The following is a 20500-nucleotide window of genomic DNA, read 5'->3' on the forward strand; positions in this document are numbered from 1 at the left end:
TCCAGATGCAGTTAGATTGGCCTACTATAATATGAGGCTGTTTCGGTGAGAAACTGTCTGATTAATCGTGATTCACATTCAGTGAGGACTGGTCAGGAGCAGAAGTATTTGTTGGCAAGGTGTTGATGGCAGGATGTTCCCAGGGAATACACCTCTGGAACGTCTCTGGAATACACCTTTTACATGTGTCCACTGGAGCTCAGCAGTACTGATCTCTCAATGAGGAAGCAAAGCACTTCTTGCCCTGCTGGCCTCCAAGGTTTACGCTACCTTAACAAGTAAGTGAAGAATAGCAAAGATGTTCTTGCTATACAGTGATCTTAAAGAAAGATTTTCAGGTTTATCAGTCCTCTTTACCAAATAGCAGAGCCCATATTTGAATATCATTAGACCATGGCATAAAATGCATCTGTGTAGTAATACAGCTTACTGATTGAAAGTGGCAGAGGCGATGTTCTGATATTGTAAATATGTTCAGACATTATGATGGTGATTGATTGTAATCTTTGCATCTATTTCCTGTGCCATGTGATGATGAAAAGGGATAATTATTACACTCATTAATAATTTAGGAAGCTAAGCAACAGCACTTGGAAATTAGGTGTCAATTTTGCAAGATTTACACAGAATGAATAAGGACAAAAAACTAGGTCAGGTAAAGTTATACTTTTTGTCATTTTGTAGAGGGAAAGGAAGTATTTTTAGCAAGAAGAAAAAGCAGTTTGCCTAGCATGCAACATAGAGAGGTACCCATAACAGATGAGCTTTACTACACATGATTGCTTTAGGACTGACAGATCACTGACACGCCACAAACACTCTGCAGAAGTGCCAAGTGGTCTGTGAGTACCTGGAATGGTGGTGTATCTATCTGCAGTGATTTGGAGGGTCATTTTTATTTTCTTCTCTTGGTTGAGGGGTACTGTAATTCCACAGGGCTCTGCTCTGGCATGCATTTGTTTTGTTTCTGATATGAATTTTCCACACCAAGCACCCTAAAACATTGTTTTTCAAAAATTATTTCTGTGCTTACAGTACTGAAGCAGAAAATAAGGGTTTTTTCCTTCTTTTTTTCCTCTTCTCAGACTTTGTGAGACACAAAGGGCATGTTAGCACTAGATGAAGCCTGTGCCGATATACTATTGAAATAGGCTATGACAGATCCAGCTCTACAAGGAGTTGGAGTGCTGCAGTCTGTTTGTTGTCTATTCTGTTTTATCTTTTATTACTGGAATATTTCTCTCTTTCAGTCTGTCATTTCCCCATTTCCCTTTAGGCTGACAATGTGGATCATGGATCTTTAACATTGCTGTGTCTGGAGCTTTATTACTGTTTATACTTAAGAATGCCATTTAAAATCTGAGGCCAAGTTTAAAAGAAAGAGTTGACATGTAGGGTGTGTGTGTTTGGCATCTCTCAGGAGTAATAATATTAGCAGGCAAGACTTCTATTTGCAAAAATATGTCTTTACAATTCCAGCCAAAGAAAGGACTCTTTTAAAATTAAACACCTATGTTCTTAAATCAAACTGTTCAGTTACTATTCAGGATATGGCAACAGAATATGTATATAGCAGCCAATAAATTGCTCTACCTTATGTGATATTTTTGTTCCTGGATAGCTCAAGGACCTTTGCAACTGTTCTTTTTGGGCTTTGTGGCCAGTGGGGCTGTTGTAGTCTGAAAATAAGCGGTCAAACCACTTATTACCAAACAACAGATTACCAAAATAGAAGCTGCATGTTTTCCTCACTCTCCATCCACTTCTACAACAAAACAGCCTGTCCATCTCTGGCAAAGTAGTTGGAAGTACCTCACAGGACTTGGTAGACTCACCTTCTGATCAACTGGATCGGCCTGTATAGACATCGGGGTCAACACATTTTTCATCCCAAAGCATCCCAGCAACGTGAAGTTTGTATGACTTTAAGTGTACACTGGGTGAGGATTTAGCCAACCACAGGCCGGAGTTGAGAGTGCTACTAGCATAGTAAACTTCTGTTCTTTAACTAAAAGGAGAGCGGCACAACGACAGCAAGCTGTAACTGGAGATCTCAACTGCAAAAGGAGCAAGGAGGCAGACCAACTAAGCGGGTGGGCAGGGTCCTATTGTTTTCTGTCCTTTCCCTCACAGTGCAGGGGACCTTTTTCCTGGGGTAAAAGAGTGTACCACGGAAGGCTTTTCCCTCTACCCCATCACCTAAAACAGTGCAATCCACATCTCCATCAAGTGTTACTTTCCCAAGCTCTGATAAGCTTGAGCCACTTCATATTTTGTGTATGAGCTTGACAGACTGTTTTGTGTTCCAGAAAGAGGTAGTAGTATTGAGTTATATTTCTAAAAAACATCTTTTCCTGCAGCTTTTGGATTTTACAAAGGGAAGGGTAAAGCCATTAGAAGCTTGTGTATTTCACAGCTGATATATACTTTTGCAGTCTCCTGTTCAATTTTCTGAAGAGTAGGCAGTGTTCTTCTTCATTATAGAAACCTCAGTTTTAGGTAATACTAAGTATACACTGGTGGGCAGGAACGTTGCTGGATGGCTCCTAACACACGACTGTTTATATTGATGGAGATTTTAGGGGGAGGTGTTTTTTTTTTTTTTAAGCATAACATTATTTAGGTACCATTATAGGGAATATATGGTCCTGAGATGACTTTTTTTATAGTTTCTAAATGGGGATCTGTGAGTGCAACTTTTACAGTTTCTCTGTCAGAATGACTATCTTCTAAAACGTTTATCTGGAAATGTCAGCATCCTCACTCGGTCCCATGAAGGAGTACTCAGTATTGAGTGGTTTTACTGTATCGAATGATGCACGTTTTTTGTCAGTGTCTTTTACAGGCACCAAACAGTCAGTTCATTCAGTGAATGCCAATATTCTGGCAATAACATTGCATTTTAGCATTTGGTCAACTTCGCCCCTTAGGTTAATTTTCTGTACTAATACAGTTTACATAGTACATAAATACACTGGTATCTGCATTAATGTAGGATGATATTATCTCTTGATTGCATTACAGGTTCTTAAATACTTATCACAGTCCTTAGGATTATCTTTTGCATCCTGTTCCGTAGACAGGTTTGTATAGCAGTTTGATCATTTTTATCTGAGGAGTGCTTTTTAACCTAAGCACATATGGGACTTTTTGTTCTGCTGCTACAAATCCTGTGGAGGTACATCTGCTCTTAGCAGCACTGTTTGCCACGTGCTCATATTTGAAACAGTGTTCGTTTTCTTTATTTATTTACTTTAAAGTAGGCCCACCAGTAATATTTTTATGCACTTAGAATTATTCTGCATTCCGTTTCAGTAGCTACATTTCAGAGCATTCCTGTTCATTTATTTACATGGTTCTAAAGCACTCTTTTTGCTCTTCTGTTTTGTAAACATTTTAGGATGCCCCCCACAAAACGCAATCTACCATAAACAGAGCATTCTCTGACTGCAGGTTCATGCATATATTTTGGTCTTCAATTCCTTTCCAATTTGTAGTGAGGGCAACGCATTATTGCAAATTGCTTGCTTTTGGCAGGCATGACAATGAACCCCTTGTACTAAACCCTCTTCATGTGTTATGATTTCTTTTACATCTGTTGCAAATAAATCTTTTCCTTTTGTTTAACCTACCCTTATAGTCTGCCTTTGTACTATGGTGTGCTTTTTTCACTAGAAATACCATAGGTCTTTTTCTTCTTGTTAAATACTTCTATTTGAAATCGCTGCAGTCACCAAACGTGCACTGTTCTTTGCAGTGTCCAGCTTGGCTGTGTTCTTTGCCTCAGTTGCAGTAACAGTTTGTCCTTACGTCTGTATGTAGCAGTATCTGAGTCAACAGGAAATGTGGCATTGTACGGTATCTTTCAGGACATGTGGTACTTTAAACAACCCTGGCAACTTTAACCCTTTGCAATAAGAAAGTTGAAAAAGTGAATAGTTGTAAGACATTAATGCATTAGGAACATAAATACATACCCTTCAAATGCTGACCCTAACTATAGCACAATAATTTCTATAAACAAAAAATTGTAGTACGGTATTATCCATCTTAGAGGCTTATCACTTCTAGATAACTTGCCTCATCAAATCCCTCCTTCAGCTCTCCTATGATATTCTCCTACTGTCAAACTTACCTTTTTCACATAAAGGCAGGCAGCCAGAAGTTCAGACCTCTTATATTGAAGAGGTGACTGCTGGCATTAACTCAAGCTGGCATCAACTTTTTTGTATAAACAAATGCTCTGTTTATGTGTTTTAAAATGTAATGTAAAAAATGGAGCAAATAGTTAATGAAGAATTGTTCGTTTCACTTCACATTAGCGAACTGCTAATTCCTCTGTATAGAGACAGATGTTTCTTAGTTTGTGCAACTTTTATCTGAAATTATATTTATCTCCTGTAAGTAATGGGCCCAGATTAGAGCACACGGCAAATACAGAACTAGCCAAACAAAAACCTTGTACTGCAAATCAAAAATCCAGTTTGTCCCTTGAGCCTTTGCACATCTTCTAAGGCTATTTGTAATTGTGTTTACATAGCAGAACTAAAAAAGGGGTAATAGGATACAGTCGCGTTAAAACCCTTGTGTTCCTATATAGCCTTAAGATCACCTGATCTTGCTGTGTTATGATTCTGTGTTGCTGTCTTCATAGTTTTGGTTCATCTAATTTTTGTTTAAAACATTTAGTTTATTTTTCAAATAAGACTTACGCAACTCCGAAATCCCTGTGCTTCTAAGAGTTAGAGATTATCCACTGTCAGAATCCATCAGACCCAACACCTGTCATGATTTTGAGCCAAGCGGTCATGGACAAAGCTCCAGGGAAGCCCACTTCTGGATCAGGTTTAGAGATGCTTGTTTTTCTGTCTTTATTATAGATTCCCGTTATTTGAATCTGAACTCTGTTTTTATTTAGATTTAGAAATGCAGGAGAAATTAGATAAAGGAACTTATTATTATTATTATTCATGTATTGTAGTTATTTGTAGTTACTTGTAACTTGCAGTTACAGTGATAAGCAAGCAATCGTTGAAATCTGGGTTAATCCAAACTGGAAAACTCACGAGTGACCCATTTAGGATAAAATCCACTCTGTAACCTTTCCTCTAAAGGAAACATTGGTGTAATCCCAGTTGTGCAGATTCTTCAAGAACTGAATGGATCTTGGGAAATCTTTAAGAGGTCAGGCCTATCAGAGTGGAAACACCACATCTCAGTCCGGCAGGATTGTTCTGTCTCTCCTTCAGCCTGCCAGAATCTCTCCTTCAGCTAGCGGCTGACTGAGGGAGGTATTTGGCATCTTTTACAGTATAGTTCCTGTAACTGATTAGCATTGAGAACAGCCAGAGAAAGTACTCTCTGAAACCTGAGCTAAATGAAGCACAGTAACCTACATGAAGACTCAGAGATTGAAGGAAAACAGTAGGAAATGCCTTGTAGGACTTGGACAGTTAGCCATATTAGCAACTGGAGCAGGGACGGGAACAAGACTTCAAATGTGAGCTTCCTAGGTAAAACCACAACTAGTTTGGGTCCTTACTGGTGCATGACTTGTGGATATTCATATTCTTCTTTCGTCATACCATCTTGTGGAAATCTTGGAAAACTTTATAGCTCCACCAAACAAAAGCTACAAAAGCTGTCAAAGACATATACTGCCTCTTTCTTTTTGATAATACTAAAATAAGAAGCCAGAGGTTGCCAGATATTTTTACCTTTTTTTTTTTTTTTTTTTGTAGTTTTAATGGCCACATCCTGGCCCTGCTGAAGTCACGTAGCTGAGTTTACACGCAGCCAAGCACAGGTTTGGGCATGCATTTGAGGCCAGACTTGCCTCCAAAGAATAGTGTTTACACCCTAGCCTGGGCTGAGGAAAGCTTTGTTTGATCTCTTAAATACTAATGCATTTGAGTGCAGGCCTGAGCTGTCATTCCTGTGCCAGTCATGAGTAGGGTTGGGCACAACTGCTGTACAGACCACTGCAAATATCCTAGCCTTGATTCCTGGTCAGCCTGTGTAGATGTTTTGCATTTCCACTACAGCCAGGCTAGCAGCATGGAAAGAAGAGATGCGGGAACCAGAGCTCGGCAGGTGTCACCCTGCCCTGGGACCCTCTGGCGTCGTAGGACAATGCCAAACAGTTCTAAAGCTGTCCGGCTGTAAAAGGATTTTTCAGGTGTCAGGAGAACTCTAGCAAGGGTACAACTGTGCAGTCAGCTGGGAATTACCCTCATTTCTCTTCCATTAGAGGAAAGGATAGGCAGTGAACAGGGCATGGCTGCAGTGCTGCTGCATTCCGCAGATCCCTCGGTGCTACTGCAGCAAAAACAACTGCCGTTTTGTTCTTTGGGTCCAATTTGCTCTCTGGTGCCTACGGAATCAAATAATCGCAGAGAGGCTTATCTTCCCTTTCTGGGCGTAGGTTGGGCACCATGGCAGGTTCGGCATGATGAGCCTGGACTGTCTAGAGAAGCACACTAAGCTGCCGTTGGACTTTGCCGTGCTCTGTTTTTGCTTAGTGGCAGGCACAGCGATGCCTCAGTGTTCTAAGCAGGAACATTATTTCTCAATGCCTAGCCTGCTCCTATGAATACAGTAGAGAGGGAGCCTGAAGGGATGGGCTGACCAAAGAAATGCAGCTGCTAGGTCAAATTTTAGACATACCAATTCAGATGGCCCCTTTAACTAACAAGCTCAAAGACTATCAACTTTTATGGAACTGGATAACTAATTGGGTCAGCATAGTGATGAATGACCCTTGAGACGGTTTCGTTGCTTAGAGTCCAAGTACTTTCTGCATTTCTTTTCTGGCAAACAATTAAACGTTTTCATGGGCAATTCTTCAGCCTTTATTTGAGTGTTCCAAGTATGTCTACTTCCCTTATGTGCACCACCCCATCCCCAGTCGAGAACAAAGCTGATTAAGAATAACATGCTCGTGATTATTTCCAGAGTGTGAACTGCAAGGCGGGGGGAAGTCTGTGTGCATGTTCATTTATGTCTTCCACTAGTGCTACAACACATACCATCCAAGTGCCATTTATATGCATGCACTTATGCTGTATTGTGAGAGAGATGCAATGATTGGCATGAGTTTTTGTCTAAAAATAGATATGTTCCAATAAAAAGTATCAAATGTGGCAGAATCCAAAGATTTTTAAAAATGCTCTACTATATTTAATGCATTTTCTAGCCAAAGTTAAGCTTAAGAATCACACTTACTGTAATAATTACCTGCATCTGTACAGACGCTTTTAATGTGCTCTGGGATAAGAAGGCTTCAGGAAAGTGATGCAGAGGGTAGAGTTTATAGAGCTGCTAATGTGCGAATACATCAAACGCTGTAAGGTATGCAGTTCTGACAGTGTTTTGGTTCTTGCTGAAACCTTCCTGAGGCAAATGAAGGGTCATGCTGACAAAAACAGCAGTACAGCAAGATCCTTGTTTAAAAATGAACATTTGTATATAATCTGGCTTTATGTTTTGATCAGAAGATATTTCTGTAGTCTTTATATTTCTAAAAGAATTAGAGTATTGATTTACAGAGTTCTACTCGCAGGGGTCATGTTAGCATTTTTTTGATTACTACCATATCCTCAGCTGAGACATGATAACTAGCCAAGTGCACACACCTGCCTTGTTACAACCTTAAATGAAATGGATTAGATTAAACCACCTGCATTGACTAATTTGTTTTACCTTGCTCTCTGATTGATACAAAATTGTAATTATCAATAATATAATTTTTCCATGGAAAATCTATTTGTTTACATGACATTCAGTAAAGTATCGTATTTAAGAGAGCTTACTGAGAAAATAAATAAGAATTTATGCATATATTTGGGTAATTGCAAAAGGATTAATGGTGGAGAGGACCCCTTCTAATTAAGATTCCTTAGATTTGGGCTTCCTAAGAAAATCATCTAGCTTTCCGTGTCCCACTGCAGTATAGATATAGCATGTTAGCTACGATGGAGGAACTTTACTTTGGGCAGTCTTCTGCTCTGACTGCACAAGGTTTGTTCACATGGTCAGAAACAGTTTATGTCCCTGATCACTCCTGATACTGTTTCAGATGCACAGACTAGCAGAAGTATGAATAAGACTCACTGAGAATGATTTCATGTATTCTTTTTGGAGGAGCCTTAGTTTGTTAGTGATGGAAATTTACTGATCAGGTCTAAGGGTCCTGCGCAGAACTTTGTGGGGATTAACTTAATCAGTTGGCCCCTTTTTTTCAGTTGTCTAGTATGCTTGTGGAGCTAGGTGTTGTCTCTGCTGTGCCATGACAGCATGATAACCATCACCACTGCATTTGTGATTGAGCTGCACAGTTGAGAGATTTCTGGGATTGCTAGGCTCTTCTGCTCTAAACAGATGCACCCCCTGTGAAGCAGAACTACTCTTCTTCCATGGTAATTTATCATTTTTTAACTCTCTGTGATGCTTTTTCCATCAGACTCATTTAGTTGGAGATTCTGTTTTCCACTTTTGGTATGTAGTACAGCCCCTTGGTACACTGACTTTCTGCATTAAGACTTGCATTTTCAAAAGACTTGCATATTTTTGTCTGTTTCCCATACAGCTGTACAGGAACGTGCAGTCAATTCAAAACGTACATGCACTGAGACAATGTCAAGTTATATACAAACATAGAATCCACAAGTTTAGAGTAGATTTCTCAACTTTTATGTCTAGCAAAAGAGAGAGTAGAGGGAAAACCTTTATTTTACTTAGATTCTTCTTATTTAAGTCATCTCTTCAATATCAAATTAAAGCCCGTGTTTCAGAACTCTTGACCTAAGCAGAAAAGCATCTGCTGTTGGTCACAGTCACCAACCTCACTTAAATACTTGTAGTCTGGGAATACAAAGCACTAACACAGCTATGTTGACAATAGCAGAGAGTTTTACAAAGAACCGCAAAAATCAGCATTCGTGTGACCTCTGAGATCTGGCTGTTGTTTAGTGAGTTCAGTTTGTTCTCAAAGGTTTTTAATAATATAGGATTGTGATTCTCAGTTTTGTTCTTCCTATTTCCCTCTATTACAATAGAAGTTTTGGAGGACAGAATGCTCTGGGAGGGGGAAGTCATGACCTGCAGGATGACAGTCAATAGCACATGACTCTCATTTGAGGCTCCAAATCCCCTATGTGAATTGCTGTAACTGATGGGGGCTAGAACCTCAGATTTCCTACCCAGGAGCTCTTGACTCTTGAACATTATTCCGCTCATTTAATCACCAAATCACATTTTATCGAGCTGCTTTGTCTGGGTAAAGTAAAAATGCTTGGGTTTTTTCCTAGCTTAAAGTTTACAGCTTTCTCTCACAGGGCATCGCTAACGGGTTTTGGGAAATAAGTTTCAAAATACCTGCTGACATTTCAAGGAGCTTGATGTTCATGCTACACCAATGCCGAGGTTCTACCTACATAAAATCCTGTGCAAATACATTGTGACTTTTGTTGTATAGTAAATTTGGTATCTAGATAAACCATAATACCGCTTTTCCTACTGGAGTCATTAGGTGAACTCATTGGGCCAGATGACACAGAGGGCCAGCTTAGTATCTCCCAAGTGAGGGAACTGATGTAACATGCTGTTAGCAAGTGAGACAGCATCAAGGCAAGTATTAGACAATGAGACATGACATATGTGTCACGCCAGGATATCCCTACGCAGTGTGAGTGAGTTGCTAGGCAGTGAGCTGACAGCCCCCTGTCGCAAGCACCTGACAAAATGTATGTTTCTTGATGTGCTTCTCAGGATGTAAAAAAAAGCCTCAATGTAAATAGACAGGACCGGAGTTTTTAAAAAGTTAGTCTCCCAAATCTGATTCGATTTCAGTGAATTGCTTTCCTAACTCACAGAATCACAGAATCGTTTAGGTTTAGGTTGGAAGGGACCTCTGGAGATCATCTAGTCCAACCTCCCTGTTCAAGCAGGGTCACCTAGAGCATATTGCCCAGGATCACATCCAGACGGGTTTTGAATATCTCCAGCGAAGGAGACTCCACTACCTCTCTGGGCAACCTGTGCCAATGCTCTGTCACCCTCACAGACAAACTCCTCACAAACTCCCCTCACTCTGTAGTAAATTCCAGGGTTGATTCTTCTTTTGACCAAACAGAATAGACAGAGGAGCAAAAATAGTAATAAAAAAGTTTGTGGAAAATACCTTAGGATTGTTAACAGAGAGGAAAGGTGATTATAAGCTGTCTCCCAATTCTGAGGAGCGCCAAAAAATCTTTTTTTGCAAATTCAGGATATTTGAGGGCTCTGCAGATGTTGCAAGGAATGGGGAGAGAAGCAGTACTACTGCTAAAGCATGCTACATGCTAAAGGATGATTCTTTTGCACCTTTTAATTGCCAGATGTAATCTGGATAGCAGGCAGTGCTGCTCAGTGAAGCATTTCTTCCACATCTATAGTTTCTCCTCTCTTTGCATGAACGTGGGTGGGAGCAGGGATCAGTGCATAGCCATACGGGAGGGAGCTAATGGCAAAACAATTTCTTAGTGAGCGGTGCTGCAGGAGTGGAAAGGAGGCAGGCAAGGGAAGAGGAAACGATGGAGGAAGGGAAATGACTCCAACGACACTTAATAGAAGTGATGCAGAATTCCCCAAGGAATCCTGGGGTCTGGGGATATGAAGGCTATAACTCTTTCATATGCCTTGCAGACCCCTACTGCAGAGGCAGTTTAAGTAATCCATCAATGCAAACTCCAGGATGTTTTTCCTACTGCGTGAAATTTTCCACTGGACAAGAAAGAGAAAGATACGCCTTTCTTAATAGGAAACTGAAAAGAAGGTTTGTTGGTTTGATATTTCCTTTATAAATCAACAGGCTGGATCATAACTTTATGTTCATAATATGTAAAAACAGAGGATTATCTACTCTTCAGATACCATCTCTCCTCCTTGAGTACCTGGAAACTACTGAAACGAGAGGTTAGGGGACAGGTAAGTGGTAGGGGAGGGAGTGGGCTGTGTGGGAGGAAGCCAGGTCTTACAATGTCCATGGTCCCCTTTTCCAAGATCAAATTCTCTTCTAGTAAATACCTAAAGGCAACAGCCGACCTGATGGCTTGGCAATCTAATGGTGGGCCATTAGTGCTTGCGTAGTTATTATTGTATCAGCATTCACGTTTCTGCCTTGAATTCACACAGTAGGTGAAAACCCTGACACCCAAATCAACCCCTCCTTTTCATCTATGGAAGGAAATCTCAGTGACAAAAATTCTTCTGATCATCTCAAATCAAAAAGAAAGAGATGCTCCACCTAAATGTGGCATATCCTCTGGGATATGGAGTGGAATCAAGGACAGTTTTCCCCTGGCAGGCAGCTTTTCCTGCCAGCGTCCCAGCTGCATGGTCTTTCTCTGAGACACTACATGGGAACTATGCAGAAGAGATAACACGGTCCTCTGCCAGTTAATTTTTCCTGGCTTATTTCCATGGGCCTGAAGAACAGACAGTATGTGCAGATGTAGGAGGCAAGATCTGGCCCTGTGTATTTTCCTGAAAAGCTAGCTCTATTCTGGACAGCTGTTGGTGGTTCTCTCCCTTTATGTTTTTCCTAACAAAAACAAGTTAATTTTTTTCCTAAGGACTTTTCTTGCACTATTATGCATGTTCTGTTATTGTTCTGCAGTGTTGCCTGTTTTATCACACCCTGCCTTTATTTATTCCCTTTATTCTTACGGGTCAGTAGACCAGCTAGTAAGCCTAATTGCCCTCATTCTGTTCTGCTGCTTTCGACAGATAAGAGCTGTAAACTGGGCAATATCTCGTCAGTATACTTCAAGCCTCCTGCCTTTTAAGCATCCATCCAACCTGCTGCCTTTTCTTATGGCTCATTGTGCAGTAATTAGTTTAAACACATTTCTCCAGTTATCTAACAGAACAGAAAGAAATCAACAGAAGAAACAGATTAATTTGAAATGGAAGAGCCTTGAAAGATGTTTCCCACCTGGCTGAATCCAAGTATAAGCAGTTAGCTCAAATGGAATTAGAGGATACAAGTGCGAAACAGATCTTTTTCTTTCTTAAATGCATTTAAGAATAATCTAGGAAAGAATGAGTGTATGAAGGCATTTCTGAGGTGAAAGGACATACACTTGAAGTTTCATTTTCCAAATGCACATTGGCTTAAATCTCACATAGGCACATGCTTGCTCTATCTTACATATGCTGCCTGAAAACAGAATTGGTGCAGTATGACTTTTAAAAAGTATATCATAAATAACTGGTAATTAAAACCAAAGAATAGAACCACCGACTATTAGTCCAGAGGGTCTCCTCTATATCCAACAATAGCCTACATTTAATGCTTCAGCAGAAGTCATAACGTACCTGAAACCTATGCAAAATATATAAAGGAGAAAAATGTCTCCAGTAAGTCATCAGTCTGTGAAGCATCACCGACACTAATGTTTAGAGTTGTTCTCCATGTCAGCATGTCGTTGTTATTCAGGTACATGTCTAATTCTTTAAGAAAATCTTCTAAGCCATTTGTTTCATTTGCTGAACAATTTGCTCTAAAGTACAGATTTCCAGAGACAAAGTGGTATATTAAATTAACATGCATTTAGGAGGAGAGGGGTGTTAATGCAGACTTTCACTGTCTCTTCATTTCAAAGGTTTCCCTTCCTCATAGAGTGCAGTAGGGCAAAATATGTGTTTCATCTGCTTCCTAGGTCCAGCCATCCCTTCCTGTAGAGAGGTTTCCTTTAGGACTCATACTGCTTGGCCTCTCTCTCCCCGTGGGGTAAGACAGAAGTCTCTACCCATCTGTTGCTCTGAGTCTGAATCAAGTTGGGAAGCTGCCACAGAAGCAGAGGTTGGCCTGGGAGCTGCACTCCCATGCTTGCCCACAGAGAGCAGAGCAAAGTTGGAGCTAGGAGAACACAGGCCTAACTCAGGGGATTGTGGCAGTATGAAAGGCTGGGGAGTAAATTCTGCCTGAAGCCTAGGCACCCCCTCTTCTCACAACTAGCCCACTGTGCTGCTAGAGGAGATTTGTGCTGCTAAAAGAGATCTTATGACCTGGATGAAGGGACAGAGCGCGCCCTCAGCAAGTTTGCTGATGATAGTAACCTGGCAGGAGTGGCTGACGCACCAGAAGGCTGTGCTGCCATTCAGAGGGACCTGGACAGGCTGGAGAGATGGGCGGAGAGGAACCTCCTGAAGTTCCACAAAGGCAAGTGCAGGGTCCTGCACCTGGGGAGGAATAACCCCAGGCACCAGGACAGGCTGGGGGCTGACCTGCTGGAAAGCAGCTCTGCCGAGAAGGACCTGGGAGTCCTGGCGGACAACAAGTTAAGCATGAGCCAGCAATGTGCCCTTGTGGCCAAGAAGGCCAATGGTCTCCTGGGCTGCATGAGGCAGAGTGTTGCCAGCAGGTAGGTGGAGGGAGGTGATCCTGCCCCTCTCCTCAGCCCTGGGCAGGCCTCACCTGGAGTACTGTCTCCAGTTCTGGGCTCCCCAGTCCAAGAGAGACATGGCACTACTGGAGAGAGTCCAGCGGAGGGCTACTAAGATGATGAGGGGACTGGAGCATCTCTCCTATGAGGAAAGGCTGAGAGTGCTGGGCCTGTTTAGCCTGGAGAAGAGAAGACTGAGGGGGGATTGAATCAATGTTGTGTACAAGTATCTGAAGGGAGGGTGACGAGAGGATGGGGCCAGACTCTTCCCCGTGGTGCCCAGCGATAGGACAAAAGGCAATGGGCACAAACTGAAAAAAGGTAAATTCCAGCTGAACTTGAAGAAACACGTCTTTACAGTGACTGAGCACTGGAACAGGTCACCCAGGGAGGTGGTGGAGTCTCCACCCTTGAGATATTCGAAAGCTGTCTGGACACAATCCTGGGCAATGTGCTCCAGGTGATCCTGCTGGAGCAAGGGGGTTGGACTAGATGATCTCCAGAGGTCTCTTCCAACCTCAACCATTCTGTGATTCTATGGTTCTGTAAGAGCGTATGCTATTAAAACATTGCACTCTTTGATCTTTGGAGTAGAAACTGTCAACTTCTATACGTTCGTGCACCTTCTAGTGTACTGGCTGACTGATTTCACTGGATGATGATGATAATGTAGATAGGAAATTAGCCTCTAATTCTCATCTGTAGATGAAAGCAGTTACATTTGCAAGATTTAGTTTATCTTGTTTTAGTGTCTTTTCTTATGGCCTTGTTCCTGTTGTTCTTTTAGGTTCCTCTTCCTGGTCTTCTTTTATTTTGGATAAAAATTTTAAATTTGTTTTTAAAATTTTTAAAACCAGAAACCAAAATGCAAAACAGCATTTAAACTGAGTATATATTGTTGAAAGTGCTATCGTATTTGCTGTGTTTTCCATACACTTTGTTTAGTTATATAGTGCTGACATCCTATTCCATTTTTATTGGACTATTCCCATATTTGAGGTCTATTACATGCTTGATTTTAAAGCCATCTTCTAAAATCCAGAAGAAAAAAAATATCCATTTCATCACGTTTGTCTTATCTCCATAAAACTCATCTGAGCCGCTCTTGATTTAGATAGGGGTTCACAAGTTCACTTTGCTTGGATATTATGTAAAAGTCATGATTGTCTTGGTATAAGCAACTGTAGTGGTTTACAAATAGGAGAAGACATCTCATTGCTTCCTCATCATTCTCCTGAATCTGTCTTCATATCAGCACGCTCACCAAAAATAGCATCCCCATATTATGCTCTTGTGCTGTTCTTACTACCTCTTTTTGTCCTCACGTCTTGACCTACCACCTGCAGCCACTCCGAACAGCCCCAAACCCCATCCCTTTACCCAGCTGTTTCTAGCCCCATTGGCTATCTCTGAATGCTATTGCTGAATTCATGTTCATGAACTACTAATTATATGTGTACAACACATATGGGAATCTCAAGTACAACATACATTGAAATCTGGCAGCCTTCTCCCTGAAAGGGAGATTTGGACATTATCACGTAAATTTTCCTTTTTTTAAAAAAAAGACAGTAAGTCTGCAAATCCCATCTTTGCCTGTAATTATTTTTATTTGTAGGTATTTTTTGAAATTTTTTGAATTTTCTAAGTTTGTCTTACTTCCAGTTTAAATAGGTTTTAACTCAGGCTGAGAGAAGAGTAATGAACAGTGGCTCTTAAGAAACGCCAGCTAATAAAAAATGATGCAGCATGGGTAATGTGAGCTACCAGGAGGAACACATCAAACTTTCTCTTACTCTCTGCATTGCCTTTCTGCAGAATGTTATGTCATGTTCAAAGCGTTAGTCCTTAGCTCAGGTTACTCGGTGATTGGAGCCCAGTATTTCTAAATAAGAGTCTGAGTTCTGGAAACAGAAATAACCTAACTCATTAGACACAGTAGAGCTTTCTGCTGTATAGGTAAATATCATCTATGCAAGAGACGGAGGACGCCAAGGTGAGACCCTGGAAAGGATTCCTGTAAGAATTAAAGTCCACTGTGAAACTCACTAATTTTTCAACCAAGTTCAAAATGTACTTCAATTTTATCTTCCAAAGTGAAAATTAAAAATATCTGCAGATACGTCTAAAGACAAAGTAGCAAAACAATCATCTAGCTTATTTGCACTTCTCTTTCAGAGAGAGAACAAGAGAATAAATCTGTCAACTTTTAGTTGCAGTTCTTAATGTGCTGAGAAGTGTTCAGATAGTACGGTGACAAAAGCAACATAATGATCTGTCACGTAGGATAAAATACATTAGAATAACCTTTGTCCAAGTATTTTTTCATACAACTCTCAAAGATTAAATTGTAACAGATACGTAATTTTTTGAGGTGTAATATTCTTTTGCGTCTCAGGCGTGTGTTTTTGCTGATAGTGTGTAGCGTATAGTAGCAGCCAGGGAAGACACTGCACAATGCTAAACGTCTAGATTTTAATAGTGTTAAATATTTACTTCTAAGGCTTTTATCTTTATAGAACTAATCAGTACTTATTTGGAGAAAGTATTAACCAGAAATTTCATCCTAATAGTCAGAAGCTGTTTTATAAAATAGCTTCAAGGATGGGGTTCCTTGTCCTTATCCTACATGGCTTCTCTTTGGAAAGATCAAAGTTCGATGGAAATAGAGGTTTCATTCTCTGACATTTTTAGCATATGTCTAGCTGAGATTTTTAAGACTCAGATTTCACTCTTTAAAAGACAACTTCCCAAGCACTTCAGTGGGAAAGGATCAAATGCAAATGAAAATCAGTTTATAGATGTCATTTTTGGCGCCAGAATGAATCAAACTGGAGTAAAAGTTTAGGTGAACACTGGCTGAAATAGGCCCATTGTGTTTGTGGAATTTGCTTGCTGTGTGTACTTTGAAGCCTTTCCAGAGTATACAGGAAAAATCTCTTCCATTTCAAAAGTTCAACAGCTGTCTCCAGCTGAGACACATTTATAAACACTAGACCTTCCAGTACAACCGCTCCACGTCAGATGATTCTTCTCATGATGCAGGCCTTGTTTTCATACAGAATGACTTCTTATTCACTTAAAAAATATATTTATCGTTTTTTCTTTTCTCATTTAATAGAAGGTATCCTGATTTTCAGGATTTTCAGTAGGCATATTATAGGGCAGTGGAAGTGGAACAATGATCTTTTCTGTTTAAAGTGACGTTTTCAGAAGCCTCTACATTCCCCGTAATATTTATATTGGTGTGAAAATTGTTTCATGGCTTAAGATAGAATTTGGATCTAGAAAGTTGGGTTAATTTCATAACATGATTTTCTCAGATAGTTCTAGCAGAGGATGTTGATACCTTCTGTTACACACATGTTCTTCTAAAGGTTATGTTGTCTTTTCTCTTTTCTTTTAACATAAACAATCTTCAATAGCATTTGCTATGAGTCCTACCATGCAGCATTTCCTAGATGTCCTTTCTCTAAAATGGAACTCTTTCATCCTGATAATGCTTGAGATGTACAGGGAAGCATGAAGTATCTCAGATTTTATGTCTACCTCATTTGTTCATCTGCAAAGGAATATCTGAAAGTACACTGTAATCTGGTTTCCCAGTTTTCATAGAAGCATGTATGGCGCATAACATCAGAGCACCTATGCCATCTAACGCCAGCTCCTGACAAGCAGCTTTACATGCAGGAGCATGATATCAAAGAGATTATCTTGTTCTTTGGGTCTTATCGGCTAGTATGTAGACTACAAAATATGTCGTCTTGCTGCTCTGCTTATTTCAGTAATACCTACAAGAACTGTTGAATAAATGACACAAAGAAGCATGGTTATTGAGTCCAGTTACCTCCTTTGGAGTGCTGAGGAATCATGATGAGGTGAAGTCCTTAAGTTCTTCTATACAGGAGGAAGAAATAATCTAAAAAAGAAATGATTTTGAGGAAATTAATTGAGAAGGGACAATAGAAATTCTTTAATGTATTTCTTTCCTATGTACTGTCATTGCACTGTGCCTCTACAATAAACAATTAACAAAATGCTCAGCACATCCCTAATACCTTCCAAGGATTTCAAAGCTCTTAAGATGGATTGTGACTGACCATTGTGTGACTGCAGTGAATGACGGATCCAAAATAAGGAGCTTTCCTAATTTATGTTGCCCACGTCAGGACCAGGCAGGCTGCAGTCAGGAGCACAGGATCTACCCAATTCTCTGCTTTGGTTCTCCTCATATTGCAAAGAGAATGCCATGGCTCTGTCCTTCTCCTTCCCCCATGTCCTGGACATGAAGAGATAAGTACACAGCACATATCAGAGGAGTATAACTGGCTAAACTTCCCACGGGGCAACTAAAGAATTCAAGGAAGTTCCTCTCTTTTTAAGGCAGAATGCTTCTTGATTTACTAATGTAAAGCCACCTCTTAATGATAATGATATTAACTTAATTAGCTCCTCATTTTTTGCATTGTGTAACAAAAGTACATTGAATATATCTCCTATTGTATGGTCAAATCTAAGCATTACCTGGAAACTTCAGTGGAGCATCTCAATAATGACATTTCACATTAGAGAAACAATGGAGATCCAAGAGGGGTGGGGTTTTATTTTTAAACTTTTTCGGTTATTAAACTTTTTTGTCAAAAATTGAAAGAGGAGACTTTTTTCCTTCTCCAAATAGCTCTTTAATCACTGCTTGAGGTTGAAAAAAGTGTGTTGGAGCAGATGGCAAGAACATAGGATTTAAGCAGGGGACAGATGTATCCATATTAGGGAGCTTGGAAGATAAATCTCTTGGAGTCTTGTGGCAGACACGATCATTACTCTGTTTACATAGATAAAATATTACCAGTTACAATTAGCAGTTGCTGTTGTCCATATTTGGGATCTATCCTCTTCAGATCGTCATTAAAACCTGTTGTAAATCATTTTGTTTGTCCTACTTCCATACTGTGTATAAATCATTTAGGGATCCTAGCAGCTCCATTCTTTATGGAAAATATGTGTAGATAGATGTTTATACAACGTAAAAAAATTGTGAGGGGATTTGCTTTCTATTAAGCAGTCTGCTAGTACTGCCTCTAATGATGTACTGTCTCCTGCGATATACATGGGTACTGGGAGAACAGAAAAAGAATATCTCTATTCAGCCTCTGTGCTGCCAATCAGTTCTTTGCTTCTACCTCCCTCCCTGATACTATCAGCATTGTCCCCATTGCAAATGGTTCCTCTTAGGATCCTAATATAAAGCAAGTTACTGACCTTCCTACCTCCGTGGCTCTGGGGCGTAGGAAGGCAATATAGTAAAGAACTGTATTTTCTTCCTGTGGAAAAATCCTTAAGCTGCGTGACAGGCAGTGAAGAAATAACGTTATCTGTGTGCAGCTTCCTTCACTACAGAGGCACGTGGAAAAGCCTTTGTTGATTTGGGGAAAACAATGCTTTGGAGACGTGAAGAGGAAGTCCTCTTTAAGTGCATACATATGTGTGCGTGTGTATATCTAGTGTATGTACTTGGGTGAATTTAGAAGCTGCTGCTTTAATGCACTCTTAAAAAACTTATGCTCTTAAAAATTTAAGAAAAAAACAGAATCAGCTTAGACTGCTACTATTTAATTATAATTCCAACTCATCCCTATATTATTGCTGGAATTGAGAAACAAGTAGACATGCATTCCTAAGGAGGTGTTTTATTATTAATCACATTACTTTTGGGAGCAAATATTAGCACATCAGTTGAACATATTGAATTAGAGCAGCTGTGAAGTATACGTCCACTCTTTGGTACAGCATCCTTTGTAATGCTTTCTCCCTCTAACTGTAAACTGTAAAAATAGAGGGTGTCTAGTGTCTATTTGTACCAGATTCCTATGGTACTGATGTTTTTATCCATTAGAACATTTTTTATGATTAGTTTCAAGTTTAACTGAACTGACTGAAAATTGCATTTTGTTATGATTGAAGCAGGAAGCTCACCCTCCTTAATAAAGGGTAGAAGACAGTATGTCTCTAATAGGTATTAAGCACAAACATCCTCCAAAAGGAAAGAGGAAGATCGCAATAGTAATAGTAATGCTAAATTTATCTGGTTTGACTCCTATTCTATCTATAATAAAGTCAAAGGACATGAGAGAGAAACACAGACCAAAAAAGCAGGAATACGTAGGAATAAATGTCACGGACTACCTACCTTACTAGAACCCAGATACTAATATGCACAATGTAAAGCACTGCATTAGAAAGGCAGACTTGTATAACTGGTAAGTGCTCCAAAACTGGAAAATCACAAAATTAAGGTGGCATGTACAACAACTATGCTTTAGCATAGTGATACAGTTTTGAGTTATGATTACTCAGTTGGAAACAATATATTTATTATACAGTCTTTATTCTCATAAAGTGAAAAATAGTTTGGCAGTACTTCGCATTTCTTAGCATCTATCTTCCTGAAGTACTATGTGAAATTATGTGCAGATACGCTCATGGAATGACTTATTCAAAGAATAAGAATAGAAAAGAGTAGCACTTAGCACTTATAAGTAAAATATTTTCTACTATATTCTCGCTCTTGGGGAACTACATACTTTAGCAACTATCTTGTTGGGACATCTCATAAAAAACTGATTTTAACTAATGACTTTTTACAATAATAACTGTTTCTAGATTCAGGCAATGTTAGAAGAACTTTATTTAGTGCCAAGTAATTAGTAATTAATGAAGTGCTAACTAGGTGCCAAAATGTAAACTATGCTCTCTTCAAATCATTAGTTATAACAAGATTAAGGATTATTTTTTCTGCAGGACTCAGGAAGCTTGGCTGAAAGGCAACTAAATTAATTTGATTTTATAATAATGTATAATTTTAAAACGAGAGTTTTGTACGCAGCATGATGTGATCTGGCATAATCAAATACTATTTCTTTGTTGCCTTAGAATTCTAAAACAATATGTTCTGTGATCTATACAAGCAAAGCAGAGTCCATTGAAGTAATTTATAATTTTTTTATTCTAAAATGCTTACACTATATTCTCTTAATGAAAGTATAATAAACAGTGAGTGTAATCTGCTGGCATTT

At 39.7% G+C, this 20500-nt stretch overlaps 1 protein-coding gene and 1 long non-coding RNA gene across 7 annotated transcripts in view; one reads left to right on the forward strand and one right to left on the reverse strand.

Moving 5' to 3' along the window:
* The window catches only part of LOC104142652 (uncharacterized), a 49138-nt gene that overhangs the window by 25673 nt on the left and 2965 nt on the right, over positions 1-20500 (reverse strand). For all 5 annotated transcript variants that reach the window (XR_011142404.1, XR_011142403.1, XR_693751.2 and 2 more), the window contains exon 2: positions 17275-17346. This is a non-coding gene — a long non-coding RNA (uncharacterized lncRNA). The remainder of the gene's footprint in view (positions 1-17274; positions 17347-20500) is intronic.
* Positions 1-20500, forward strand: part of RALGPS2 (Ral GEF with PH domain and SH3 binding motif 2) — a 163526-nt gene that overhangs the window by 3611 nt on the left and 139415 nt on the right. The gene's annotated exons all lie outside the window — the stretch shown is intronic.

The sequence above is a fragment of the Struthio camelus genome, chromosome 8 (genome assembly GCF_040807025.1).
Source record: "Struthio camelus isolate bStrCam1 chromosome 8, bStrCam1.hap1, whole genome shotgun sequence".
In the NCBI taxonomy this organism is placed as follows: Eukaryota; Metazoa; Chordata; class Aves; order Struthioniformes; family Struthionidae; genus Struthio; species Struthio camelus.